This window comes from Hyposmocoma kahamanoa, unplaced genomic scaffold (genome assembly GCF_003589595.1).
Source record: "Hyposmocoma kahamanoa isolate Upper Pololo Valley unplaced genomic scaffold, ASM358959v1 180, whole genome shotgun sequence".
NCBI classification, from domain to species: domain Eukaryota; kingdom Metazoa; phylum Arthropoda; class Insecta; order Lepidoptera; family Cosmopterigidae; genus Hyposmocoma; species Hyposmocoma kahamanoa.
Genome location: NW_020653711.1, coordinates 989,284 through 1,010,146, shown reverse-complemented (window position 1 = coordinate 1,010,146; position 20,863 = coordinate 989,284). Strand labels below are relative to the sequence as shown.

The window sequence follows — 20,863 nt, the reverse complement described above, 5'->3', positions numbered from 1 at the left end:
AGTCCGGCACGGGTGGTCCGCTGATGGAAAGGAGAGGAAGGGATAAGCAAGTTGAAGTGACAGGGCACATAGCTCGTAGAACTGACGGCCGTTGGGGCAGAAAGGTTCTCTAATGGAGACCACAAACCGGAAGGCGTTCAGTGCGATGGCCCCCTACTAGATGGACGGATGACCTGGTAAAGGCGGCGGGCAACTGATGGACGCACGTTTCGTCCGACCGGCTAGTCTGGCAATCTTTGGGGCAGGCCTATGTTCAGCAGTGACTTATTTGTAAAGCTGATTTAACTTAATATTTTTGGTCACTTCATACCTGACCATGTTATTGTTGTAATAAGTGCTTTTTTTGTAAGAAAGTGGAGGGAAAAGTCCCCCATAAATTTGAAATGCATTGTAATTTAAGGCATATCAAATTATTATAATGCTTTTTATTTAAACACACTAGGTAAACCCTGTATCGTGGGTGCAATGGATACACACATAGACAACCACAAATTATACTCAAACTCACGACAGAAATATATGTAGGCCATACAAATGTTTCTCCCAGCCTGCGAAATGAGCTTCTACGTGACAGTCCAGCATAGTAAACGTTCGTTCACGGAGGCAGTTATTTTATAAGTGGATAGTAAATTTATACATATAGTGATATTAGCGAAAGCTCGGAATTGCATATGTAGTGGTATTTGTGTGTTTACAGAAGAATTTGTGGTTGTACCTATTTGTGATTTTGTATATGTGAACGTCATATCACTACATGTGCAAATCCAACCTCTCGCTAATATCATTATATTATTTCGATGTAGAAGTTTATACTACCAATTTACAATACATACTTTACACAAAACACAAAAAATAATAATCATTCTTGATTAACAAAAACTCGACCTCACATAAGCTGTTTGTAAGATTATGAAGTGTCTCCGAAATTATTGCGTGCAGGTTTCTCAAATTTTACATAATATTAAAATAAATTTTAATTTACGGTTCCACTTGCGAATGCTGATCGATTGCGTGCAGTTTTTTTACGTAACGTGCTGTTGTTGAATACCATCATCGAAACACTTCTTTCGTGTCACAGATTTCCTTAAATGTCTTTAACATCGTCATCACCTCAGCTTTCAACGACCTATTAAATATTGTAACAAATAAAAATAATTTTAGTTTCTTAAAATATGATAAATATCGATCACCACATTAAGGTAAAGTAAGATCTTAGTAGAAGCAGAGCTTGTGAAAGAGTTAATGCAAGGAAGTACTACCATTAGACCTATTTCTGCCGCCAAGCAATAATGTGTGCAGTATTCGGTTTTGAAGGGGCTGGTGAAATTACAGGCACACTGGACTTGTCAACTTATGATAAAGGTCGTCTATTATTGACGACTGGTAACAGTAGAGCTCCTTGTGAAAGGATTCATCCAAGAAAGCATTGGCTCCTTAACTAGTTTCCATTTTGAAGTGTAAGGGTGCTGGTGATTGTGCAGGCACATGCGGCTTAGCAGGGCCACTTGGATCTATGTGATTTAAGGCTCGACGTGGCACTGCAATTGCTATGGACAGGCGAATTGTTTGCCACCACAATTATTGTCTTTGACAATTGACTATTGCAAATCCATACTTATTAAATGTAAAATCAAATTATGTCGTGTGAAGTTCAATTGAACAGCTGCATTTCAGTTTTGCGCTTGTCATAACTAACACATTCGCATTTCGGTAACTTTCAGGATATTGGCACCTAGTCTTTTTTCGCTATTAAAAAATGTCAAATACGTTATTTTTGCTTAATAAACACTAAATAAGATATTAAAAAGAACGATTAGACGGGAGTTATTCATCTCGTGTCGCTGATCTCAGACATGTTAATCACTCAATTTCTCTAAAATGTCGATTACGTTAGTTGTGATAAGGAAAATTTAATGTAATGTTGGTAATACTGCATTGTCTGTATTGTCTGTATTGCCAACATTACATTAACCCTCATCCCATCGTCTCATCCCATTTTGAACTGAATAAACAAAATATTCGACCTTATTCCTCCCTCCCCACTCTCCCCATTTGTCGCATAGTCGACAAATGGAACTCCCTTCCAGCGTACATAATCCCTCCTTCTTATTATATGGGGTCTTTCAAACGAGGCGTGAAGAGGCAGTTTGTAAGCGTGCAGGGTGGAGGTGGCTAGGGCAGTGATTGTATCAACACTGCACTAGGTACCTTCACGTTTGGATTCCACTTTCCACTTAACATCAGGTGGAGTGGAGTCATAAAAAAAACGACCAATTAATATTAAAATATTACTTACTAATAGTTTTGCTTCTACCGTGTGCAATATATTGAAGAGTAACGCTTATTAAAAGTTATGTAAAAAAAAACCGTTTTATCCGGTATTAAGTAAACCTCTGTAATGGGCAGGTATTCAGTTACTTATTACGAACCTTTAGATAACATATCTTCCGGTGTTTAAGTATTATTTAAATGCAATTTGTATTTTCCTTCCCACAGGCCTATTTCGGTTAATCAATGCTTTAATAATTTAATAAGTAATCAAATTAATTGAGCATTAAGAATTCATGAATTAAATTGGTCTTGTACACGTAATGAATTGGTCTTGAACACGAACTTCAAAGGTTGTTACATCATAAATACATATAGTATATGGATATTATACATAAAAGTACTACATGCTCAACCCGCGTTGAACCAGAGCGAGGAATGGCTATCGTACAAGGAGAGCGTTTACGTTTAGGGTGGAAGTAAAATTACAGGGTGACGGGCGTAGTGGAAGCGCTCCTCAGATCTTTGCGATTTAAAGCTCTGAGTGGCACTACAACTGTTATGGACAGGCGTGTCGCTTACCACCAGGCGCACAAACAAAATGACCAGTACTCGGCTGTGTGCCGTATGGCCTATTGTTATACATCATATATAGTGCTTTATACAAAAGGTCATCGCAGCGTCAATAAAGTGACGTGTACGTGTTATATAATCATTCCTGTCCAATGAGAGACAGGTGCACTCATTGGACCAAAGAATGAAAATGAAAAAAATCCTTCATTTTTAATTACTCACATTGGGCTCTTGTAATGCAATGTGATATGAAACATTTTTAACCAAAAAGCTTTTCGATTTCGTATTCATCGAAAAATACCTTCATAAACATAAATAACTATTCGATAATCATGCAATAATCGCTCGTAAACAATCCGGTATAAAATTTCAAATTACTTGTGCTTATATTGCGTGTTACAAATGAAACTGTGGGTACGTGGCGAAAATTCCAATGCTATGTGGTACATTGGTTTTAATTCAATGCAGTCTCTTAATACGTTCACTTGTTAATCCGCTAATATGTTGTTAATTTCATTAATAAATGTTGCACGCAATTTTATACTTTAAAGTAAGAACATGAAGACTAATGTATGTTAATGAAATTTTTTATGTGAATTCGAAATAAGAAGAATCCATCGATGCGAAAAACAACCAAGAGGTAGAAGGCGGAATGAACAAACTGTCAACGAATAAGGAAGAATCGTTTTCGAATAGCGACCATCAGTAGGGAATTTAACCATTACAGCTGAAATGTCAATTAATTTGTTGGGAAATTATTCTATTACACAACAGTCGTACTTCGTGACCACTCGTTGTGGATTCGAATGATGTGACAATTGAAAAATGTGAGCTTTTATCGTTCACACCTAAATTCTATCACTAGAACTTGACAGTAAACTAGTAGTAGAAAGTTTTTCGTCCTTCGAGACAGACTCAAGGTGGTTTTCCACCGGCGAGGTGAGACGAGATGAAACGAGAATTGAAATCTCACCGGCCTATATCCACCAAAAATTGCCATTATAAATTAATAATATATTAAATATGCCATTACTCGCACTATGGTTGTGGATACAGTTCAGTTCGGTGAGTATAGTGACATCTCGCGCGACCCATCACAAAAATCGTGTTTCCGTTGCAGAGTTAAATTAACTCTATGTAGGCAGCCATTACGGTTTAATATTACATTCTCATCAATCCAGACCATTTCCACCAAAAAAAATGGCAAAATTTGAATTCTCTCCTAGCGCACAGGAGAGAATTCAAATTTTGCCATACAAATTTCAATCCTCGTCCCGCCTCGCCCATGGAAAAGCATCTTAAGGCTTGTAATTTGGCAGTACTGCCAGGTCTTAGATCGTAATTTTTCTTCAATAGTTTAATTTTCTATCATTTTTTGAACTCGTTACTTCTTACGTTGGCCATTTTGAAAACACTGAAGAGTTTTGTGTGTGATAATTGTGTGTGACCTGGTGCGAGTGACAATTGTCATTATTTATAAATTTAGAAAGGTTTATCCTTTCTTTAATTCCATTATTCATTCCATGTATTGCTACTCTTTACCTACCAAAATTGCTGCTCAACAAATGCAGCCGTCTGTACTACCCCGGCCTACTATAATAAGGTATCCAATGTAATTATTGTAATTTTCGTTATTAAATGCCAATACATGTATTACCAATGTAGCAACGTGTCTAATATTCTATTAACATGTTGTATATGCAAACTGTTTGTTTGTACAAATTTAAAATCGTATTCTTTATTAGTCAGAACAGTTTATATCACAAAATGTTTTCAATAAATCCAATTACGTAAAGCTCCACATTCTCATTAATTGTTAATATATTTACATTTTATCATGTAAATTACAATAATAACATTGGATTCGTTATTGCAGTGACTGAGAAATAAACAACAGATTTGACAAAAGCAGAAGCAACAACATGGCCGATAATAACTGTCAAAAAAACCCGCCCTTAATGGAAAATCCTTTTAATAATAATAATAACAAATACGTTTATTAATGAAACAATATAAATATAAGTAGATACATTACAGTATATTGTGGGAGCTGGTGCTTGATGTATCTATTTGACCTGTATTAGGTACAAGTCACCAGATCTCTCACACCAGGTCACTCATCCCTTGAATAATGAGACTTAACAATTTATTATTATAATAAGGTAAATATGATAACTCCGTACAAACGTAATGTAGCAGAGTGTATGTATGCACGCCCGTCGAGCGCCGTGTAAGGACGTATACATTCACACAATAATGAAAGGTGCGTGCTACGATGTGATATGCAACGCGAATGCTTTGCGCTTTTATGGAAATGTGTGCATCAGCACCATCGAGTATATAATCAGAAATAAAGACGAAATAAGGGCCATCCATCCCTGGCAACTCATCTGGCAAATGGGCCTTATGTCACTTTTAAATATCAACTCTCGTTTGCGCTGAAATCACAAATTAGAATACTGAAATAGTACAGCGCCAACAACTGATCTGTGTGTACGTCTCCGTATATTCCAAAAATATTCTGTATATATTATAATAAAGATAATATCTCTAACAATGGGGGCTGTTCCATCCAGTGTGAGAAAAACAGCAAAACATCTAATTACAACACCAACGGGATCACATTTCATCGGTAATTAAATATGTAATTTTGCAATTTTCGTCCATTATAGCAAAACTCAGGTTAAACTGGTCGATTTGAAGTGAAACAGTTGACGACGCCCGTCAATTGTTTCGAATTCGGGCTGGCCAATCGGAGTGCAGTTGTCACAGTAATGTTATGGCAGAATAGTTTTCAAACAAATTAAATGACATTTCGTCTCTATTTATGGATTGATACTCAATGACAATAAAGTTCCAGAATAACTTTTTTTACTATACTCGAAGGCGTCAGTACACTTACAAGTCACGCTGCCACCGTTCTTATCATAAATAGCATAATCGCCATTTAGTGTAATAACATAATTGGAATCAGCGAAACGAGATGTACAACCCCAATAAGCGGTGTTTTAATATCTTATTTAGTTTCAGTTTTAATGTTAAGCAAAATCTGTGACCACTATCTCGGAAATTACCAAAATGCAAATGCGTTTTTTATAATTATAACAAAGAGGCAGCATATTTGTCTCATTATACTAAGGTAATTATAATTATGTTTAGCTATGCAATAAAGATTTATTTGATTTTGTGTAACTCGATACCTTCGAACACTACGTCAACTTAATTTTTGGTAATCTCTGCTTATAATTACATTTTTCGGTTCTTAATTTTTTTAACGTTTTTCTTTTGTTTTTTTTTCGAATTTTGTTATTTTGTATTTTTTTGCACAAAATTCGGGGAGCATAAATGTTAGTAAATAAAATAAGGCTGTTTAAATTAAAAAAATAACAGAAAATGACCAAAAAATTTAGTTAGCGTAGTGGTTATTGGAGGAATCGATCTGTGCTCTGGCGCACCCTGGACAACAATTACGCAACTTTTAAATTGATCAATCCTTCCACCACGACGGCAACGTAGTGTATGTATGCCACCGATACAACAAAAAGAGGAAGTAAGTAATTACAAAAACATTAAGTATTTCCAAGTGAAAACATTCCAGTTTACCTAAATTGAAACCGCTAATTTACTTTCTCAGATCTCACCTAGAAGTAAACCCGCATTCTGAAAAATAACTTATATAAATGAGAAAACTTAAACATCTGTCTGTTTATACAGTATATACTGTCGTGTTGTGTAATAATAGTCAAAAGCTCGGCGACCTAACAAGAACTTATGTCAATAACACTTTCGGCAAAGTATACATACAACTTTAATAGCATTAGAGCTCCTTGTGAAAGAGTTCGTCCAGGGAAGTACTGCCACCTTACCTATTTCTGCCGCCAAGCAATAATGTTAGCATTACTGTGTTCCGGTTTTGAAGGGTAAGAGTGCTGGTGAAATTACAGGCACATGGGGCTTGTCAACTTATGTCTCAGGGTGTCGGGCGCAGTGGCAGTGCCCCTCAGATCTTTGCGGTTTAAAGCTCTGAGTGGCACTGCACTTGTTATGGATAGGCGTGAGCTTACCACCAGGCGCACGACCTGTTCGTCCCGTTACTTGTAGTTATAAAAAAAATTAACATTAAAAAAAGAAATGAAAATTATTACGTTACACCAAAGTATACCTTATCAAAAAACTCAGTACTGTAAAGGGATTCGTTCTAAACGTAATTATGGCTTAAAGTATCGAAAGCTTCACACTTGTAACGGTTTTTTTTTATGTAATACGTTCATAAGAAAAGTTATGAACGTATTTCTGTATGCAAATTTTTCCGTGATATTTTTCTTTAATTACCAAACCAAATTGCACACGATTCCAAATTAAGCCATGTTCTAACTATGTATTTCTTTATGCCACCAAAGTGACGGGACGAATAAGTTGTATACCTGTTAGCAAACGACAAGCCTGTCCATAACAGTAGCAGTACCACTCAGAACTTCAAAACGCAAAGATTTGAGAGGCATTGTCAATGCTCCCGTCACCATTATGCCTCTAATTTGACAAGTCTTACGTGCCTTTACTATGACCCTTACCCTTCAAACCGGTACGCAATAATGTTCACATTACTGATTGACGGCAGAAATAAATAAAGTGGCAGTACTTCCCTGGACGAACTCTATCATAAGGAACTCTACTGCTACTAAAAAATATATTTTCTAATGATAGCTATTTCTGCCATAAGACCATCTTCGTCTATTGAAGAGCATTTCACCGGTCGGTGCATTTGTCTGGCCTTCCTCCTTTCATCTACGCCTTTAATAAAACATATTTCCACTTAGCCACTATTATGTTTGAGGCAAGTAAATGTCATTCATTTGTTCATTCAATCATATCTACTACAAAAATATATTACTAAATTATAAGAGGAAATCGCTACACCCAAAAGAGAGACATTGCGTAAGTGCAAACAATCAGTATCATAAAGTTATGACCAAGTGAGAATGAAAGCTGTTGTTGCGAGTGCTTACTTTCAACATACTAAAGGTTACTTCAATTTGTAATTATTCACATATGTAATTTATACCGTTTGATTACATTATTTATAATGGAAAGACTAATAATATTAGTTATACTCGAGTGCTTGTGCAAAAAACTAGGGAGACTCGGAGTAATTTCTAATCCAACTGACTAATTGACACTGGCAAAGACCATTCATTTTAGAACGACCATTAGTAGTAGAGCTCCTTGTGAGAGAGTGCGTTGAGGAAAGTAATGCCACGTTTCCTGGTTTTGAAGGGTAAACAAGCTGATAAAACTAGCTATAGTTTTACCAGCATTCTTATCTCTTAGGCATCGAGTATATAACCAGAAATAGAGGCGAAAATACAGAATGTTCCAAAAATATTCTGTATTTATTGTAATAAAGATAATATCTCTAACTATGGGGGGCTGTTCCATTTGGTGGTGAGGGAAAAACAGCAAAATATCTAATTACAAAACAAACGGAATCACATTTCATCGGTAATTAAATATTAAAAATGCAATTTTTCAATTTTCGTCCATTATAGCAAAGCTCAAATTAAACTGGACAACTTGAAGTGAAACAATTGACGACACCCGTCATTTGTTTTGAATTCGGGCTGGCCATTGGATCACAGTTATCACTGTAATGATTTGGCAGAATAGTTTTCAAAGAAATTAAATGATATCTCGTCTCTATTTCTGGCTATATACTCGATGTATACTCGTCCCGTCACTGATATCATAAAATAAATACCATTAAAAAATACCAACAGATTGCTATCAATGTCATAGTTATTCCGATTTATAAGAGCCAGAAGAAGCGAGCGGATAAGAAAATAATGACGCCAGCTGAGGAATCGAAAGTGATACTTCCGTTTAAAGAAATTAACATACTTACACCGCATCACAGTACATTTATGAAAATGTAATTTATATAATTTATGTTAAAATACCTAAATAGTATTTTTTTTATGGAAGAAATAATAGTAATGACATAACATTAAACGAGAAATTAAAATAAACTAGTTGTTCTTAGCAGTCGTATTCACAAAGTTAGAAATATTAAGAGGCAATGTTTTATAAGAATAAACTACTGAATTAAAATTCCGGTTAATATTCAAAATTGTCATTTACTAAGTTTGAAACTAAAATTAAAACTTTATTCTAAAGATTACATAGAGCTTCTGCGTACTTGGATGAGAAAATCAATGGTAATAACCCGTTCAGTTCTTTTAAGTTGACTCAATCTGTGACATTAGAAATAAAATATATTCTAAATGACAAATGTGCACAAATGTCTGTTTACATAGAACAATACGTCAGTTTCTTACTCATTCTTCTCAGGGTATCTGTCTTACGATTGAATAAGAATTGAATTAACGTGTTCGAATTAGTATCATATATAACAAGAGTCTGACTCTGACAATCTTTTTTTATAATACCAAGTGACGGGACGAACAAACGAACGAACGAATGAATGAAACGAACCTTATTAGGAAGACAGATGTCATAATATGTTCAAATAATAATATTTAAATTTTAGTAGCAGTAGAAGCTCCTTGTGAAAGAGTTCGTCGAGGGAAGTATTGCCACCTTACCTATTTCTGCCGCCGAGCAGTAATGTGAGCATTACTGCGCTCCGATTTTGAATGGTAAGGGTGCTGGTGAAATTACAGGCACATGGGACTTGTTAACCTATATCTCAAGGTGACGGGCGCAATGGCAGTACCCTTGAGATCTTTGCGATTTGGAACTCTGGGTGGCACTGCAACTGCTATGGATATTCGTGTCGCTTACTACCAGGCGTACGGCTTGTTCCCGTACGTGTGTCCCATGTCGCTTTGTATCATAAAATGCAATAAAAATAGTTTTTTTTTTTTTTCATTTAAGAATTAAGGCAAATTTTGAAGACAAGAGTCTAAGAAAACGGCATTACACGACGTAAGAATGATAAACAAGTCAACATTGCGAAAATTCCTGACTTAGACGCCAGTATTAGTACACAACATCGTTAACTTGTGTAAAAGTAAAAGCCTGGAGAGTAATATTTGTCATTTAAAGTACTCATTGTGAAGTCCATTTATTATGATTCCCATCGCCTCATCTACTAAATTGGTTAATCTAGACCATAGGTTCCGAAACTGATTTGACTCACCGCCCACTTAGGCAAGATAAAAAGATTTCAACGCCCATCACCAGAAAAAATAATTGAAAACATATATTTTTTATATTAGCTTAAAAAATTATATAACTTATTAAATCGTAAGAAAAAAAAATGTTGTATAGTTTATATAGATAATTCAGGTTTCTTTTTCATATGCGATAGGACCCTGGACAGCATCAACTGCCCTCAATTGCTTGCGAGAACCTTACCCTAGGACTCTTCAGCGCCCATTGGGTAGGGACCACTTTGGGAAACTATGATCTAGACATAAAAGAATTAATTATATAGTAATGTTATTTTTATATTATTTAATTCGTCAGCCAATATTTAATTCAATGTAGCCCCGACCCGGTGGCTTCCTATATCCATAGCAATACCAAGCACCTGTCTTTATCACTGCAAAAACACATTCATATTCCATCTCATTTTCACGCATCTAAAATAAATAAATGTATAGAATGAATGAACGAATGAAAAGAACGCGAGTAAAATTTGAAAAATTGGCAATGCGCAGGTGCAAGCGAGAAAGGTTGAGATTCACATCTCTTTTAGTTTATAATGAGTCCAAATCGAAAGTTAATAAGGTGACTTTGCAAAAATAAGATTTTTAAATAACAGGATTTATATAGTTTGTTTCTATAAAAATTGGCCGTTCGCACTCTGTTCTTTATGAATTGGTTTGTTATTTGTAGAATTGTTTAGGTATGTAAATGTTGTACAAATGTTGACATTTATTGCATTATAATAGTTTAGTTCAACGGTTTATGGCACAGTTGCGGTCTGTGGTTTATAGGTATTTAATTTGTATTATGAATAATTAGCAAAGTTACTTGTTATTTTAATTGATTATTAATAACGTGGAGTGGACCTTTCCAAGGCGAGAGTGAATAGGCATCATTTGGGCATGCATGCTCCATCGTCGACTCCATCGTCACTTTCCATCAGGTGAGATGGAAACCAAATGTACATTTATTTTTTTAATAAAAAATAAAGACAAAATCTTTCTTTTAACCAAATTACTCCCATACTCACGAGAGAAATAAGTGTGACCATACAAATATTTCTCCCGGCCCTGGTTATAGAACCTGGGACCTCTGCGTGGCAGTCTAGCATGGTGACCACTCGGCTACGGAGGCAGTTCGCTAAACAAAAGGTTTTAACAAAAAAAATATATATGGCTCCTAAACTAGACAAGTGTCCTGTATCTTAGGAGACAGTGTTCAGTTAGGCGGGACCAAAATTATGTGCCTGTAGATCAATGGCCTCTGTTTAAAATTTAAAAGTATAAAAATGAGTTTGAACGATCGTAGTTATACATTTTTAGTGATAGTTGTGACGTAAAAGATAAAAAATAATAAGTATGTGTGTATAATTGTGTAAAGTTATGTGTGTGCATGCGTGCGCGTATGTGTGTGTGTTTGTGTGTGTGAAACTTCAACTCTGCTAATATGTACATATTATAATTTAGCAATAGTTAGCCTATATGTTAGCCCATATATCCTCTCACAATGACAGTACTTGGGCTGTTTCCTTGCGGATTTGGAATCTCACGCTCATCATCAAATTCTTTTCAGATGTGTGCAGGTTTCCTCGCGATGTTCTCCTTCGCCGAAAAGCTCATGGTACTTAAATGTCTTAACATAAATTCCGAAATATCAGAGATATAAGCACAGATTCGAACCCACGACTCTATGCTTGACAGGCGGTATGTCAAACCATTAGTTACCACGGCTTGTACATACTAATTAATGAAAATAACTACACAAGTGTTTCACCAAACCATTTGTCACTGCGTGTGTAGTCACCAACTAATACAGGAATTTTTACGGACAAACAAACAATGACTTTTATTTAACTGCGTCTTGTTATTGTTTAGTTATTTGCAATTGTCTTTCTAGACAATGTGTTATTAAACTAGTACATATTCGTTACATGAAAAATGTCAATGTACGATTTGATCATACCGATCGTACAATTGACGTTGAAATTATTTACCTTCGTTTTTTAAATATTTTCAAAACAATGCCATTTTCTGGTTTACACCAAATTGCATGATGTCCATTAATTTTAATGCTGAATTAAGTGACTTGTTGTGTCTAGTGTTGCTTTGATAACGTAAGGGACAGTATTATACATAGTAAACGACTAGATTAATATTTTTTATGGTACCAAGTGACGGAAGGGCGCCTGGTGCTGAGCGACACGCTTGTCCATAGCACTGGCAGTGCCACTCAGAGCACAAAGATCTGAAAGGCTAGGGATAAGTTGACAACGCCCACGTGCCTGCAATTACCCTTCGAAACCCGAATGCAATAATACTCACATAACTGCTTGGCTGCAGAAATAGGTAAGGTGGCTGTATTTCCCTGGACGAACTCTTTGTGAAAGACCACAAAGTGCTTTACCTATTGCTACTAAAATTTATAGTATTTCGAATCGCAGGCTCGAAATCCGCGTCGACTTCCATAGTACATCGTCTAAGCCGCTTAAGGCGAGGTATTTCAATGCGATGCTAGATTTGATGCTAGGTTACCTGTAAGTAGTCCGAAATGACATTTTCCAGGAATGACGTTTGCACGAATTTTCATAGCCTCGAAAGTAATTTTGAGAGGAAAATGTTTTTCGTTTGAACCAAATTTAACCTAATCTAACCAAACCTCGATAAACATCCAACATATCCTGAAAGAACAACAGTTTCGTTATAATGACGGTTTTCGGTGTAATGAAAATTCGAACAAACGTTATTTCGGAAATAAAATCGAGTTTTTGATAGGTTACCGTGTGCCTTCGCATCTCGCAATTAATGTAAATAAAACAAGAACAGGCGGAGGAAATTTGACACAGATCCGACGTCGAGACGCGCCTGATGGCGACTGACAGGGCAGCAGACGGCACGGCGTGTCGTTGATCCGCTGAGAAATTTGCAAACTATAAGACCAGTCCAAACCCAAAATTTTAGCAAGTTCTCTGTAGTACTTAAAGACAAATGTCCCCATGTAAAAATTATACACAAAGTTAGATATTTTATTCTTAAACAATTCGTTTTGGTCTTCTATTTAATCTGTTTTCAGGATTTTATATGATCCTATTATGGAACAAATTTGCACATTATTTAGACAATATTCTTAGTCGTATCATATATATACGATTTGTAAGACCATTATGTAATAGTAAATACCTAAACCATTTGATCTAGCGTAACAGTTTCTCCGGCTTATTCTCAGATAACTTCCCTCAATATTCGTCTAAGATTTAAAAATATGAAAATAACATCGCTAAACCAATTTGATAACCCGAGCTAAACCGATTAAGTAAACCAACATTTCGAGAAGGCTGGTCACGAAGTCAGAAATCATTGTTATTTCCATGTTTCTTAAAAGTTTAAAGGACATCGTAACCACGATTGCTTCATGACTGAGTGAAAAATTTCTTAGGCCTGGTTAAATCGTGAATACGAGTAGATGTTTTCGTTGTCAATATCAAATAAGTCTAGTTTCTATTTTTAACTGCGTTCAAAAAGAGTAGGTTCTTAATTGGACTGTATTTTTTGGTGTATGATTTCTATGATTCTTTTTTGTTGGAAAGGTGGTTCCATTTAAATTTGAAAAAATATTCCAGCTCTAAGGGTGGCAAATTAGGGGATAATTCGGTTTATTGGATTTCACCCACTTTCCGTTAACCGATTTCAATAAAACTTGGCAAATAGATGTAATGACACAAACTTTTGAGGTCAGTTTTATTACAGTGATAATGATTATCAATAGGTTAGTTTTCAACATAAGAAATAAACTGCAATAAGAAATGGGCGGCTACCAAAAGTGTACGGAACATCCACTTGAATAACAATAAGTTTTAACCTGCCTACTGTAACGGTCTCAGGTAGACAGAGTCTATAACTAACTGTGTCGCGGCGTTACTGACGCTGATCACCACGGCATAATGATCTTTATGTCAGTTGTGTAACGTGCAAACTAGATACAAACCAAAAAACAAGTCGCGCGTCTTCCGGAGAGCTCTCGCGGATTCTCGGGAATAATATATCGTATCTAATTTGTACGTTACACAATTGATATAAAGTTAATTATGCTATGCCCTATTTCGTTACAAAAACTAGCTTCCATTCCATTCCACAGCAATTTAAATTAAGCCTTATCTAGCGAAAAAAATGTTCCAAAATGATAACATTGTCAGGCAAACACACTTAATAATTGTATAACCAGAACCATTGTCCATACTAAGATTGATATATGTATAGAATACGCCTAAGTGTAATACAGCTCGCAGAATTTATCACTAATAGTATGGAAAGGCCTTAGTGACAGTCCACCTGAAAAGGTAATCGTGCCTCTGGCAATAAAGTCACTAGATAATTAAAAACTCCTAGACGGAGGCTCTAGTGTTCTTTATGTCGTATTTAGGGCTAGTTAAATTACGAAATATGTAGTTTGTGCGTTACGCAATGCACAATTTTGTTACAAAAAATCGCTTCCATTTCGCAGTAATGTAAATTGAGTCTTACCTTTTCGTCACAAAATGTTAGAGGAAACAAACTTAACAGCAGGAGACGTCTCTGGCTTAGAGATACATAGTGAAGTTAACGCTTTGTGGAACAAATAAGAGAAATAAAATACATTTTTAAGTTTGTTAATAACAGATGCCACATACGTCAGAAACTTTTCTCACATGAAAGTCATAAAAATAATACACACCATTTGAAACAAATTAAGTATATGCTAATATTTAGTAGCAGTAGAGCACTTGTGAAAGAGTTCGTCCAAGGAAGTGCTGCCATCTTGCCTATGTATTTCTGCCGCCAAACAGTAATGTAAGCGTTACTGCGTTCCGGTTTTGAAGAGTAAGGGTGCTGTTGAAATTACAGACACATGGAACTTGTAAACTTTTGTCGCAGACGAAGTGGAAGTGCCCCTTAGATCTTTGTGATTTAAAGCTCTGAGTAGCATTGCAACTGTTATGGACAGGTGTGTAGCTTACCATCAGGCGCACGACTTGTTCGTCCCGTCACTTTACCTTACCCGGCATTATTTCCAGGGTAAGGCGTTACTTCACACCGGGACAGTTGCTTCTGCTGTATCAAGCACAAGTCCGGTCACGGATGGAGCACTGCTGCAACCTTTGGGATGGCTCTGCTACACACCAACCTGGCCACCTTTTATTCAATTGACAAGCGTGCCAAGATACTTATATGTGACTCGGAATTAGTAGAGGCGAAGCTGCAGAGCCTGGAACACCGCCGTAAAGTTGCCTGTTTATCGACATTTTACAGGATATATCACGGAGAGTGTGCGACGGAATTACATGATTTAATTCCGCCTTCGCCTTTCCATCATCGAGGGACTAGACGTAGGCTTGGATTCCACCCCTATGTTGTGGATATTCCAAAGATTCGCACGAAGTGTTACGCTTCCACATTTATATGGCGAACGGTTAGGAGTGGAATTCCCTGCCTGCAGACTTGTTCCCTGAACGTTATAACTTGGACCTTTTCAAGGCTCTCTCGTCGACCTCATCGTCACGCATGCGCACTTACATGTGAATAGAAAAAATATATACATAACCACACTAATAATGTTATTGGTGTGATTATCTGTCACGTTATTATTAATGTTATTGTTAATGTAAATTTATTTCGTCTCGAAATTTTCTACGTATTTACCAGTGGCAGATTTGCCCTAAGGCCATCCAAGGCCCGGGCCTAGGGCGGCCAGATTTTAGGGGCGGCCAATCGTGACAAAAAATTCAGTGATAACAAGAAAGAACTTAAAGTACCTAAATATTTAAAGGCTCACGCACATTATGGCGGGCCGCACTGCACAGCTTCGTATAACAATAATCTTCCTAAATCCCTTTCGTTTTATTTATAAAATATAGATATGTCTACCAGTAGGTATATGAGTGCTGAGAAAGGGGCGGCTGGTACTGACTACATACAGGGCGGTCAAGACTGCAAATTCGCCACTGGTATTTACGATCATCAGGCGAGGGTTTAGGCCATAGTCCACCATGCTAACTCATTGCGGATTAGGTTCTTTACACGTCTTCCGAGTGTTGTGATTGTGGACCTTCTTCGACGTGCAGGTTACACCACGATATTGTGTTCTTTCACCGAAAAATAAATTAAATCGCACATAAATTCCGAAAAACTTACGAGACGTGAGAAGAGCTTTAGTACCAGTAGAGCTCCTTGTGAAAGAATTCATTCAGGGAAGTACTGCTACCAGAGGCGGCTCGTGGGAGATTTCAGTGAGAGTTCACTTACCTATGCATATTCATATTCATATCTTTATTGCTTGCCACATGGTTATATATTTTATATATTTTAAAAAATGAGACCCACATTACAGTGTTCCATTTTAAACAATGCCACTAAACACTACGCTTCTTAACAACGATTGAATAATAAGAATTTATACAACACAACAAAACGCGCGCGGAAAAAATACGCTTACATTATTTGCGTGGAGCGCCGCTCAAATCTTTCTTTCCTTGTACTAATATATAACATACTAATCTTTTGTTTCACGTGTCGCGCTGTTAAGAAATTTCTCTTTCGCACTTATAGAATTCAGTACTGAACATTGTAAACAATGTCGGTTCATAGGATCGCGAAGCGCTCCACTCAAGGGTATGTATGCTATACATGTTAAAGAGAAAGATAAAAATCTAATTGTATGTTTATCGTTCATTAATAAAAAATAATACTGCGGCTACTAATATAATCTGAAAGCATAATTAATAAATTTATTTTAGTAGGTTGGATAGGAGTGGGAGTTCACGGCACCAGCGCTCCTTAGGACGAGCCGCCTCTGACTGCCACCTTATCTATTTCTGCCGCCAAGCAATAATATGAGCATTACTGAGTTCCAGTTTGGAAGGGTAAGGGTACTGGTGAAATTACAGAGACATGTGACTTATCAACTAATGTCTCAGGGTGACGGGTGCAGTAGCAGTGCCCATAAGATCTTTGCGATTTGACGACGATGGTAGGTAGAACCATTAGACTACCACACCTTTTTATATTATTTACGATATCTACCTAAATTAGTTTATTATCTAGGACTGCTCATAATAACAGTCTGTATCATTTTTTTTAAATACTTTCTACAAAATTCCAAATTTCAGCTTTCCCCTGTTTTAAATTTAAATAAAACACATGACAAGATCGCCGAATATTATTACAAACAGGTTTTATGAAGTGTTTTGTATTAAGACCGCTTTGTGTTCGCGTTCCACACGTACATAAGAAAAGAAGGTCAAATGAATAAGCATAGAACTCTTAAAGTAATTTATATAGAACAGTTTCATGCTAAGCAACTCATTAGGCGTCTGTATATTTAGTTTTAATGTATTCATTTATACTTCTTCAAACATTCAAATCCATGTGAAACTAGGCTTAACTTCGTTGTTCAAGGTTTTTAATAATAAATAAATAATAGCTAGCCTACATTATAATCTTTTAGTAGCAGTAGAGCTCCTTGTGAAAGATTTCGTCCAGGGTAGTACTGCCTTACCTTATCTATTTCTGCCGCCAAGGAATAATGTCAGCATTACTGTGTTCCGGGTACAGGCACATGGGACTTGTCAACTTATGTCTCATGGTGACAGGCACAGTGGCAGTGCTCCTATATAGTAGCTTACCATCGGACACACAACTTGTTCATCCCGTTACTTAATATTATAAAATAATATATTTTTTAAATATTAATGTTCCCACGCGGGCCCACTGCGGATTGAGAACTTCACACACATTGCTTTGCAGCAAATTTCAAATTAACCTCTGCTTAAGAGGCAATAGGTCAAACCGTGAGTCGTCTTATTCGCAAGTTCGCGCGAGTTTTGTTCGTGCGAACCTGCGATCAAACATATAGGTCTCGAGTAGTGTCCTAATTGCTTATAATGTTTGAAATCTATTCGCGCGAACTTAGTTCGTACGAACGCACGATCCAACATAGGTATCCTATAGATACTCGCGTTGCGTTACCGCAAGCGTCACTCATGATCGCGCGAACACGGGCTCGCGCGATTATCTATTAGGACACCCGCTTTTTGGCATAGGACGACGCCTAAAGCTACCACGGCAATTTATAAGTTTTATAACTAACTGTATTAAAGTATAAGCGTATCACATTTCTTATTAAATGTTATGTAGAGACGTTACAGAGCTGATATATTTTTAGTTTTATTACGGTTTTTTATTTAACTGTCACCGCTGTGTCTGCATTTATGTGCTTTCTGTAGTCATTCTTTGGGGTTCTGGTCTATAATACTTTAGAATTAGCCTTATATAATTAGTCAATCTTCACTACTATGAATCTGTACGCTGCTAAGTAAGACTACTGTAAAGAAATGGTTAAAGGCAAACGAGTTCGTCCAGGGAAGTACTGCCACCTTACCTATTTCAGCCGCTAAGCGGCGATATGAGCATTACTGCGTTCCGGTTTCGAAGGCTAAGAGTGCTGGTGAAATTACAGACACATGGGACGCATCAAGGTATGTCTCAGGATGACGGGGACAGTGGCAATGCCCATAAGAACTTTGCGATTAAAAGCTCTGGCACTGCAACTGTTTTGGATAGGCGTGTCGCTTATCACCAGGCGCACGACTAATTCATCCTGTCGCTTGGTATTATTAAAAAAAAACCACTCTGGACTAACGCTGGTGTTCAATTAATAAATTGAACATTAAATAAGGATTTCAATTTGTCTTACTTCTGTGTTGCCATAAAACACGAACTCATAATTTGTTCCATCGAAATGTGCATATCGCTGTATTTTTAAATATATAAAAAAATAAGTTTCTAGCCTACGATTTATTTAACCACTGGTGTAATAAATTTAAATAATATCATGAGTTGACGTAGGGTCTGTTAGAAGTCTTCATCAGTATTCATAATTTTGACACACAATGCTAGGCTATTATCACCAATGACAACACTAATATTTGTAACTTTTTTTCTTAAAAAAGGCTTAAAAATTGCTTATTCGTTTTCGCTGTTTTATTTTCATTAGAATTACATCGATTGTGCCAAGTTTTATTGACGGTTGACGGAAAGTGGAAGAAATTCAATAAACCGAATCCCTTAATTTGCCACTCTTAGATTTTAGAATACTTTCTTCAAATTTGAATGGGATCACTACTGACGTATTCCCTTTCCAATAAAAAAAAATCATTGAAATTGGTTCACAAATGTCGGATTAAACGCGTAACATACACAAATAAAAAAAGTAAATACAGACGAATTGAAAACATCCTCCTTTTTCATGTTGGTTAATAAAAACAAAATTGGTACCACTTAATTCACATCAATTTTGTGACTAGAAAATCGCTAAAAACTTTTCAACGGTGAACAAGAGCCTCGGTACATACTTATACTTTCATTAATTGCCAATTTGAAACCTTAGGTATCTGTCGTAAGGCTGAATTTACAAAAAAGAATTGTAACACGTTAATTTGTAAACTTATTTTGACACAATGCTGCTTGGTTATCATACCAATAAAAAGATAAAATGAGAAATAATGTGGCTACGAAATATCGTACCTATATTATTACAAGAAACTAACGCCGTTAGAATCTACGACCCACGGAACAGCGGATTTCTTGTTTCACCCGCAATTTGCACCGCTTCAGCCGCATGCAATTCAACCCAGGCTCACCTGACGAAAAGCAATTAGTTCCGACTGTTGTAATCAGTCAAATCACTCGACTTACCTATTGTATCCGTTCAGACACGCAACAATCCGGAATTCAAGAATTTTACCAAAAAAAAAAAACACTTTTCGCTTAATATATGCCTCCAATGAGAACTTTCAAAACACTGTCCTTGCTCAAATACAAGACTTTGAAGCTTTCGAAATGTTTATTAAACCGACTGTTAAAGAATGCTAACTCGTTATGTTGTGTTACTAAAAGTACGTGATTTCACACTGTTCAAAACACCAATTAATGATGATTACTTTCAAAAATTCGCAATCAGAGAGCGCGGCGCAGGTGTGCCTCTATCAACGTCTCGCGGCTTACTGAAGGAAGAGAAGTGAGAAGAGACACGTCACTCGCTGCGCCCGCGCATAGCACACCTTTACTTAAGTTGTAGAACGACCAAACGATCTTGATTTTGCTTGCTGCTATAAATACTCAGACTTAGTATTGTTTTTAAAATTGTTTTCATGTAATCTCTTGGCTTCTGAAGATTGTTAACTTCCTGGAATACATAAGTCAATCCAAGCATAAAGCATTGTTTAAATTACTATAAATCCTTTATAAAATAGGTGTACGGCTATGAATAGAATGAATCAATACCATAAATCATAATTAATGCTATCCGTAGACACAATAATACTGAAAATAATCTGACTACTTGCATAGCATACTTATTAATGTATGCTGTAGTACAGTATAATGCATTAGTAATAGTAGTTGAAATGACATGATAAATAGAAGATAATTATCACTACTTGGTACTTACTTGGTGCAACGGGCTGGTGTCCGCAACTCGACGTCAAGGCGCCTATTTTGCGTGTGGAATATAATAAATAATTATCACTAATATCAGGTTTCTTACTACGGTATGACTTCTTTTTATTTTCCCGATATTTCGGAACGGTTGCACGCTCCATGGTCACGGGTTGAAGAAGTCATACCGTGGTAAGAAACCTGATCTTAGTGATAATCATCTAGTGAATAACCACGAAAGTCTTAAAATCTATATACGACAAATAGAAGTTGAAATGACAACAAATATCACAGTGCAATGACAGCATATATGAGAGTAAATGTCATTACACGTTGAATACTAAAACAGATGTTTCATATATTTTAGTTGACTTTGGGAGTAACCACAC

At 36.4% G+C, this 20,863-nt stretch overlaps 1 protein-coding gene across 2 annotated transcripts in view; it reads right to left on the bottom strand.

The window, feature by feature from the left end:
* Positions 1 to 20,053, bottom strand: part of LOC113225927 — a 175,713-nt gene extending 155,660 nt beyond the window's left edge. For both annotated transcript variants that reach the window (XM_026458398.1, XM_026458397.1), the window contains exon 1: positions 19,734 to 20,053. The gene's annotated coding sequence lies outside the window, so the exon portion shown is untranslated. The remainder of the gene's footprint in view (positions 1 to 19,733) is intronic.
* Positions 20,054 to 20,863: the final 810 nt, after the last annotated feature.